Source organism: Mercurialis annua, linkage group LG7 (assembly GCF_937616625.2).
Source record: "Mercurialis annua linkage group LG7, ddMerAnnu1.2, whole genome shotgun sequence".
NCBI lineage: Eukaryota > Viridiplantae > Streptophyta > Magnoliopsida > Malpighiales > Euphorbiaceae > Mercurialis > Mercurialis annua.
In genome coordinates, this window is record NC_065576.1 from 32211675 (window position 1) to 32221691 (window position 10017).

General features: G+C 31.6%; 1 long non-coding RNA gene and 2 other non-coding genes across 3 annotated transcripts; all 3 read right to left on the minus strand.

Moving 5' to 3' along the window:
• Positions 1 to 6596: 6596 nt before the first annotated feature.
• On the minus strand, positions 6597 to 6668 carry LOC126658959 (small nucleolar RNA snoR60). Its single transcript, XR_007634524.1, has one exon. It is a non-coding gene; the product is annotated as a small nucleolar RNA snoR60 (small nucleolar RNA).
• Positions 6669 to 6792: 124 nt separating this feature from the next.
• On the minus strand, positions 6793 to 6865 carry LOC126658960 (small nucleolar RNA snoR60). Its single transcript, XR_007634525.1, has one exon. It is a non-coding gene; the product is annotated as a small nucleolar RNA snoR60 (small nucleolar RNA).
• A 1542-nt stretch (positions 6866 to 8407) lies between these two features.
• Positions 8408 to 9073, minus strand: LOC126654514 (uncharacterized). Its single transcript, XR_007632631.1, has 3 exons — positions 8992 to 9073; positions 8770 to 8889; positions 8408 to 8513 (listed from the first exon to the last, which is right to left on the minus strand). It is a non-coding gene; the product is annotated as an uncharacterized LOC126654514 (long non-coding RNA).
• Between the last annotated feature and the right edge of the window lie 944 nt (positions 9074 to 10017).

Below are 10017 nucleotides of genomic sequence, written 5' to 3' on the forward strand. Positions count from 1 at the left end.
AAGATGAGGAAGTATTCCCTTGGAATGGTTGGTGATTTTTGATTATCCAAAAAAAGGATGTCGGAAATTCTGATCCGAGTAGATTGATTAGTGTATTAATACACTGGTAATTTTTCATTGAGTCGGACGATGCGATGCCGAAACTGATGGTAAGTTTTGTAGAAACATATGTGAAGTATTGGTTTTTTTAAGTATAAGTTTCAGTTTGGTTGAAGATTAATTTGATATTATTTATGCATAAGAGATTTTTAAGGAGTTATCGGTTTGAATTGTTATGATAGTATCGTGTGATTTAATAGATTACAAGTATGGAGTTTGGGAAAATATTTGAGGCTATCGAGTGCACATGTCACAGAGGGTAATGTCTAGCAAATGTTTTATCGAGGAATTGACTTCAAACTTTTTATTCATTAAAGTATTTGAAATATTTTATCACATAATTGTGCCCAAACATATCATAAACATGCATTTTGAATGTCATTAATAGGAAATTGCATCGAGTATTGAGTATGTTCACTAAATAAAAAATACCCTGGCGTACAATTATGTAAAAAAGGGATCTTATCGATAAAGTGTTTTTGAAAAAAAATATTTTGAACCGAACTCGCGAGTCACATTGTGACAAATGTATTTATAAAGTTGTTGGATTTCCAATGGTTTTGAAATTTTTACTGAAAGGTAGCTAGAAAAAATACTTTGTGATGACAGTGGTGATTTAAGGACGACTACGCTGTAAAAGATCGGGTTGTATTATTAGAGTTTTCATGCATCGTAGAAAAATTATTGGATATAAGTTTGCACTTGAGATATTATTTTGATAAGTACGATAAGATGTTGAGGTCGTATTAGAAGGCTTATATATTAACTTCCAACATATGATTTGAGGAGTGACGGATTAAAAATTTGGGTTATGCTCCATGTGTGCGTGAGCATTCACTGTGATTTTAAGAGATGTTATGTTTATACTTTAATTTTAGTCCAAATATTTTGATTTACTTACATAAAACTAGTTTTATAAACAGAGAGATTTTCAATTTGCAAAATTTTACCTTTTGATAAAGGAATGATATTTTTATCAAGTTTGATTGAAAGAGAATAATAGATTTTTTCGGTTTGATGATTTCATAAATTTGTAATTTCATTAAAAGCGAGATTCAACTGTGAATTCAAAAAAAATTAGGAGTTCTAAAACATGATGTGTATAAGAATGCGGGAAATTTTTCAACGGTTTATTATTTTCGATTTTGAAAATAAAATGAAGTCTAAGTTGTTAATATTTTAATTGGAGGTGGATAATATTACCATATAATATTTCGAGTAAACAAAAAAAATGATATTTGCTATAAGGGTTTTGAGCTTAACCAATCACTCAAAATCAACTTAAACCTTCGATTTACAGCAAACACACAAAGCAGAAAATTTTATCCAATTAAACTTAACAAACATAAATTAATCCTTAACCGAATTCAGAACTCAAAAGGTTACCTTGATCCTTTGTGTGTTAGCTTCGAGCTCGAGCTTGAATCATTGAAATCGGTGGCCGAATTGTTGAGATATGATGATTGTCGTGGTGGGAGTTCAAGTCGATGTTGATGTTGATGGTGATGAAGCTTTCGGTGATGAAGATGAAGGTTTGGGGTTTCTATTTGTTTTCTGATTTTCGTCTGTAATTATACTAGAGACTATTGAAGAGGTGGAGTGCCAAATGTTTTAATTTCATTAGCCTTGTAGGGGAAAAGTCCATATTCTTGAATTTGACACCTCTTACAACTTAATCCCTGGACTTTCAATTTTTCCAATGTAACTTCGATTCGTTTTTATAATTAAACAGAACCTTGATGATTTTTATTTATCGGTAAATAATGGGCTTTTCCATATTATTTATTGATCCGGTCTAATTATTTATTTATGTCATTTTTCCTTTTTCCGATAATAAAAATTCCGCTTAATTAAAATTCTTTACGTCCAAGATTATAAAATTTAATCTTAACTCCTTGAACTTATTTTATGAACTTTATTTTAAAATTTATTAACTCAGGACTAATCAATTATTTTATTTTAATTTATCGATGTTTCCTTAGTCCCGCTAAATTACAATTTATTGAATAATAATTTCCACTTAATTTATAATTTTACGATAATTTTAATAGATCCGCTTCGATCTAACTTCTTATTATTTGAACTTAATTCCGGTGTTCTTGATTTAGTTCTCGCTATTATGCCTTGTGGCACCTTACTTAATACTTTTAAAAGTACAGTGTATTACATCAATAGTTCTATTTCTTTGGACGTTTTATGGACTTTCTCTCTAGCTACTCCTTTTGTCAAAAGATCTACTAAATTTTCATTAGTGCGTGCATGATCCACTCTTTCTTCTCTAACAATGCGGTGCTTACGTCGCATTTGACATTTCTTACCATTATAATAACGGTTCTCAATTTTTGCAATAGCCGTGGTACTATTGCAATGGATCAATACAGATGGTGTTCGGCTTTGCCATAAAAAAATCTCGGCTAGCAGGCTTCTTAGCCATCATGCTTCTTCAAGAGTAGCAGCTAGTGCTATCATTTCTGAATCCATCGTAGATTAAGACTAGATTGTCTGTTTCTTTGATTTCAAAGAAGCAGCTCCACCAGCTGTACTAAAAATATAATCGCTCGTAGCTTTGGAATCATCAGATAATGTATTCCAATCTGCATCAGTGTATCCTTCGATTACAGTAAGAAGCTTTTGATTATGTAATCCAAGATTCATGGTTATTTTAAGTTATCTTATAACCCTTTCAATAGCATGCCAATGCTTAATAATTGTTCTACTAGTAAACCTGCAGAGTGATCTTACGACATATGCAATGTCGGGTCTAGTACAATCAGTGGCGTACCAAAGGCTGCCAATTATGCTCGCATAATCAGGCTGTCGTATGCTATCACAAGTGTTCTAGAACATTTTTACACTTACATCACATGGTGTACAAGAATTTTTACAGTGTAAGTAATTATATTTATTAGGAATCTTCTCAACATAGTGAGATTGATATAAAGCAATTCCTTTTTCAGATCTAGTAATGTAATGCCAAGAATGCCATTAGCTTCTCCTTGATCCTTCATATCAAAGTTGGCATTCAACATTGATTTCACAGCATTCACAACAAGCATATTTGATCCAAAGATGAACAAGTCATCTACATATAAACGTATTAAAATACAAAGTTCTTTTTCATATTTTTAGTAAATACATTTGTCACTTTCATTCACTTTATAACCATTTGAGATGACAAGGTTATCAAAATTTTCATGTCATTGCTTGGGTGCTTGTTTTAGACCATATAGAGATTTATAATTTGCAGGCTTTCTGTTCCTGATCATGTATCACAAAACCTTCAGATTGGTCCATATAGGTATCATATTATTATACTATTATCATAACTGTATTATTTAATTATCATCTGGTTATCACTGGTATCATGATTTTTTTGTAATTTTATTTTCACGTACGTTATCATCCATTTATCACAACCTTATCATACTTCATTATCATCTAATATAAAATTATCATATGATTATTGATAGGAGTAAAATACTCCTATTTACTAGGGTTGTTCTAAGGACTTTAATGCCATATTCATAGTATTTTGAGATGATTTGAGTACCTTATTACGTGCGTTACCTTTTCAGGGCGTTTGAGTGTTTTTAGAGCGGTTTTGGCTAAGGGAAGCGAAATTAAATATGGTTGTTAGTTATTACCTTGCGATTAATGCTAAATTACATATGGTTGGCTAAACTCTTTGTTTGGGGGTTGTTAATTTAGGTTGTTAGTTGATTGGGATTGGGTTTGTGATTGGCTTGTGTTTGTTGTGGCTATGTGTTCTTAATGCCTAGGTTAGTGTGATCTATTAACCTAGGATTTTGGTCTAATTAATTAGGCGAGGGTTAATTAATTAGACGGAATTGACTAATCACGAACCTAGGACCTAATCACGCGAGGGCGGTTTAGGGAATAGGTGGTCATTTAAGTTTGCTTGATTAATTGTAATTTGCTAGTTTAGTCGATAACTAATTACGCTAGGGCGATTTAGTTATCGATTAATTAGTTCATTGCAATTTTCCTAGGTTTAGACTCGAGAGAGAAAAACTTAGGGCTTTCGAATAGCTAGATCCAAAACCGGCGCCATTCAACAATCCCGACTCCTAAGATAATTCCAACTTAAGCTAGCAACCCTTGAACTTACCTTTATTATTGTTTTAATCTCTTAAATATAATTGATTGTGAGTAGTTGTTCGTTAAATTGAGTTTTGTTACTTAGTGAAGTGTTGTAGTTGTTAATTAAAAGAAAACCAATTGCTTTTCTATTGCTAGACGAATTAGGAATTGAACGAAAATCATTCTCGCTCAACCACTATCTCTGTGGGTACGATCACTCGAACTTAAAGTCCACTTTATTACAAGTTGTGAAGTAAAATTCTCAACAAGTTTTTGGCGCCGTTGCCGGGGATAGTGTTGTATTGAGAAGATTGAGAGTACTTTAATTCTTGGTCGAACTAGCTTTTATTTTTGTTTTTGTTTTACAATTGTTCTATTTTCTTTTTTTTTCTCGGTTCACGCGTGGTTTGTGTGTTTTTGGTTTGTTTAGGAGATCAACTATAGTGTATGCACAATACATGAAGTACTAATCTTCCGCTAGAACCGTTTCAAGACAACCTCGGGGGCTTTGAAAGAAGCGTGAGGCGGGAAAATAGTAGACCCGCTATCATGGAACGTGGAGAAGAGGATTATGAGGAGGAACAATATCACCCTCAAGTCGATGGAGTGAGGTAACACCCGCCCCCTCTACTTGATGACGGAGTTCGATAAGGGCACCAAGGGCAAGACCGCCCTCAAGTTCAAGGCCATCAACCGCAAAGGCAAACGTTGGGGGAGTTCTTCCTCCTGGATGTGGATAATGCCACCTATGGATGCTTTGCCCAACCGGTCCAAGCGGCCACCTTCGAGATCAAGCCTAGCACGATTCAACTCCTACACTACAAAAAATTTGGCTTGTAGGGACGAACGTAATTTATCATGTTAAGTCTGAAATTTGTCACAACAACGTTATTGTGACCACTTTGTGACAAATTTTGTTGGTCACAACAAACAAGTCACAATAAGTTCATTTTATAGTTTGTCACCATAAATTTGCTATTGTGATAAAAGTGTTTTGTCATATTCATATTTATTGTGACGAAAATTTATATCACTAGTAATCAAATCTTGTCAAAATTTGTCATAATATACATCGACTTCTAGTGACAAAAAGCTAATAACGTGACAAAAAAATATTTATCACAATTCATATAAATTTGTCACTACATACACCGAGTTATTAGTGATAAAAAAATTATGCAGTGACAAAAACATATTTATCATAATTAATATAAATTTGTCACTACATACACCGAGTTATTAGTGACAAAAAGATTATGAAGTGACAAAAAAAATATGTATCACAAATAATCTATCATAACGTGACGAAATTAATTGTCATAATAATCAATTAGCTGTGATAAATTTAATTTATCACAAGAAGTAATTTAACATAACGTGACGAAATTAATTGTCATTATAGTTAGTTAGTTGTGATAAATTTAATTTATCACAGCAAGTAATTTATCATAACGTGACGAAATTAATTGTCATTATAATTTGTCAACGGTGACAAATTTAATTTATCACAGCAAGTAATTTACCATAACATGACAAAATTATTTGTCATTATAATTTATCAACGTTGACAAATTTAATTTATCACAACAAATAATTTATCATAACGTGACGAAATTAATTTTCATTATATTAGTTAGCTGTGACAAAATTAATTTATCGCAAGTAATTTATCATAACGTGACAAAATAAATTGTCATTATAATTAGTTAGCTGTTACAATATTAATTGTCATTATAATTGTTATTTTATTTTATTATTTCCATTTATATTGATACTAAAACAATTGAATACAATAAATTGTTACTAAAATCAATGAATAAAAAAACTAAATTAATTCAAAAATTACATAAATTATAAATAATATGTAAACATGTAAAATATTTGCTAAAAAAAACTGAATTAAGCTTAATTTTTGATATAGGTGGAATCTTTATGACTTATCAACTCTTCTTTATCAACTTTTAATATAGGTGGAGTCTCCACAGTCAAAATTTATCAAGATGCCTGTGGAATCTTTATGCTTTATCAACTCTTCTATATGAATTCCATTAGGATTCTTATTGCACCAGTAATATCGCTCATTAATATAACCTTCCCACCTCTGTCATGAATGAGCTTTGCTGCCCAGGACCCCATATTTCCAAACCCTGAAATGAAAAATTAAAGTTAATTTTCAATGACATAACACATACCTATTTCAAAAAGTAACACTCCAATTCCTGCAACAGGAAAAAGCTCATACCTATTTCAAAAAGATGTTGTAGCTATAGAAATCCATAAAAAAGATAAAAATAATTTAAAAATATTTTTAGATAAAATGAAAACAAATAAAGCAGAATTTTCATAGGTAAAGACAAAACAATGTGACAGAAAACAGATTATAAAGCTTTTCCAAAAGCATTAGAAACTCCATTTTACATCACCCATAATGTCTTGAAGGGGAATCCGAGTTAAATCATCACATGCTAGATGGTATAAAAGAAACAGCCAGTATTGAACAGTTTTGAAAGAAAAATTGACGAAATTCAAATTGAAGTACCATAAAAAGAAAGAATTGATTATTTGAAAAAGAAGATAAAACAACTAAAATAACACATCAGAAACTCGTGTTTGCATCACCCAAGTAGTCCTGAAGGGGTAGCCGAGTAAAAGTCATCATTTGTGCACATGCGCATGATAGCTAATAAATCTAAAAAATGTAGCAGATTAAATTAAGATCTAGAGATAAATTCAAATAAATTAATCTATGGTGTACTACAGGCTATTGAAAAACTAAACTAAAAAGGAAACAAAATGCTGCTTACTCTACTTAACTTCATAAAACATAAGTTATGAGTGAATTAAATTTCAAAACTATATATCTCAATCAAATAGAAAAGATATTGACAGTGTCAATTTCAAGTATTCATATGCCTAATCATGCTTTACATGCCAGCAAGCCGTCGATTCCGATCAGTAAAACAATACTACATCCTAAATTTCAGATAACCAAAATAAATGGATAGATAATAGACAAACTAAAGATACACATTTTTTGTCCCAGTTTAACAAACATCAAGGTACCTGGACAATGATTCAATGAGCGTAAGCGCAGATCTATTGCAGTCTTGCAGCAAGTGGCCAAGGTGTAAAAATAAGAGCACATTGTGAATTTCTCTCTATGCGAACTTGTTAAATAATCACCAATAAACAAATAGCTCTATACCTTTAAGTTTCCAAGCTCACTAAGCGAGTTGGTGTGAGATTTTGAGATTGGCTTTAGCTCATCATGTTGCAATCCAATAGAACAGATATGACAAATTCTGTAAATACATGTTGGAACCAACCGACAACATAAACAAGAAAAAGAGAAACCAATAAAGAATATGAACTAACCAGAAATGCATTTCATATAGTTTTCATAGGCATGATAAAACCTGTAATAGATAAAAAAACAAACCAATTAATACTTTTAACTGTCACAACCAAAAAATCAAATTAAATTAAAAATTCAGGAAATCAACTCTATGAAAAATTCATGTTGACGTAGAACAAAGAAATGACTGAAGTCGTAATAGTTGCTTACCTGTTTTAGTTTACTTATAAATTCATCTAGAAATTTTATTTTTTAGAATTATTGTAGGATTGGTCGTATTAATGCCAAATAAATTATAAAATGAATTCATTTGCAAATAAAATAAACTGCAAGTGAAAATTGTTACAAACAACGATTACTATCCAACATATAGTTTTATTGCATCATATGGGCTGGAAAAAAAAGCTCCGGTTATCTTAAGTTAACGCATCAAATGGAACAAAGAGCCAAAAAAGGGAAAAATAAATACTCAATTTGGGAGCTATCTGCTAAAGCCTTCAAGAAATCCATATATAAATATCCATTTAACAAAGTTTTAACCTCAAATAAGATTTTCTTTTATTAGTTCAAAGAAAACATACTAGTATAGTAAGAGAAATACATTTCTCAACTCAGAGGTCGCTGTTCAGCTGCATGTAGCTCAGAATATCTACCCCTTGATATGATCTCCTTGTTGAACCCTATCTTTTCATATAGTGTCCCGAAGTTGAACTTCCCTATAAATAACCATTTTACGGAACTGGACACTTTCATTTATAAAAGTAAAAAAGAAAATAAAAACATGAAGGCATTAATCTTAATAACTTAGAACTACCCTTTTTCTTCATTTTCACAATTTTTTTAACTTAGACTTGTTGGACTCCGCACACGACTAATGCTCCCCGAGGCTATAATCATTGCTATTCAGTCTTTGCCACCAGTTAAACCAAGTGTCCATTTCCTAACTTGTGAGTATTTCCTGTACACATAATTTGTTGGGCATCATACAGAAAGAAATATTTTTTGAAAGAATGAACATGAAAAAATTGACAGCCATAACATCTAACAGCTATATACTTAATTCATAATTTATTTAACCAGCAGAGAGGCCAAATAAGCACCTGAATCTTTCTTTAGTTAATTTAATTATCCTTAGTGTTTTTTGTGAATTTAATTCAACATTCTTAACTTACTCGCATCCAAATCAAACCAATATATGATATATCACCTTAAACCTGGTCAAAGAATAATGTTGATGAAAAAGATAAAGAACAATTGTAAATATCTTGTTCAGTATCTTCTACAACTACTGATGGTCCTTGCATACGATAGCTCCCACTCAATACTGATGTGATCTAAAAAAACAAATCAATTGCTAATATAATTAGTTCAATCAATCTTCAAAGAACAACAATTAACATCAGATCCAAACGAAGAACAACAATTATTATTATTACCTTATTACAGCAACAGATCATTTACTTGACACCATGGGTAAAAGTAAGAAGAGCATGCTCACGAGTCGGACCGGAGGAAGAATGGACAGCGGCAGCAGATCCTAGCCGGCGGCATCAGGTCCTAGCCGGAGGAAGAGAGAAGAGGGCAGCAACAGATCCAAAACGGCGACAGGGAGTCGAAAACGTCAGCAGGCGGCCGGAGCAAAAGAGAAAAGGGCGAGGAGCGGAGGAAAGTGAACGCCGGTGATTTGGGACAGTGGAAATCGGAGCAAAACGGGCATTAACGGCGTAAAAGCTTGAGTTTTTGCCGTAAGTTTAGGTAGAAATTAATTTTCAAAATCTATTTTATTAATTTGAGGGGCATGTTTAACCATCAGTTAGCAGCGAATGAGTGTAGTATTAGGCCAAAGAACCTTCTTAGAGGGAACATTACGTAATAATTTGAGTTTTTTTTTAATTCTAATTTTGTTTCCCCCCCTATTTTAATTTAGTTTCCCTCCTATTGTAAATTTTTTTTTTCTAATTTAATTTACCATGATTTTAGCAAATCAAATCAGTTTCAGATTTGATAAGATTTTATTTTATGTTTTTTATAAAAAATTGTAAATTTGATATCTAATAAGTAATAAATTTTAAATTTTATAAACAGTAAATTAATTTTAAATATAAAAATTAATTAAAAAAATTCATTTAGCAACTTATAAATTATCATCTTGATCAATCTTTTACTTTGTATTTTTTAAATTTTATTTATCTGTTTGGTTTATTTTGTTAGAGAAGCTACATTTGAAATAAATAAAAAAATTTACCACTTACGTCCATTCTTATTATTTTTTTAATGTTTTCGTCTTGTTGAATGCTACAAAGGCGAATCTTGTGGATTCAGCCGTCTTCCTTATACGCATTGTTCTTCTGATGGGAGTTCGGTATCACCTGAGAGTGGATCTCCTGTGACTCGGCTCCATTGTAATTAGGGCAGGATTCGGTATCCATCAGGTCTCTATTTAACACCGCTACAAAAATAAA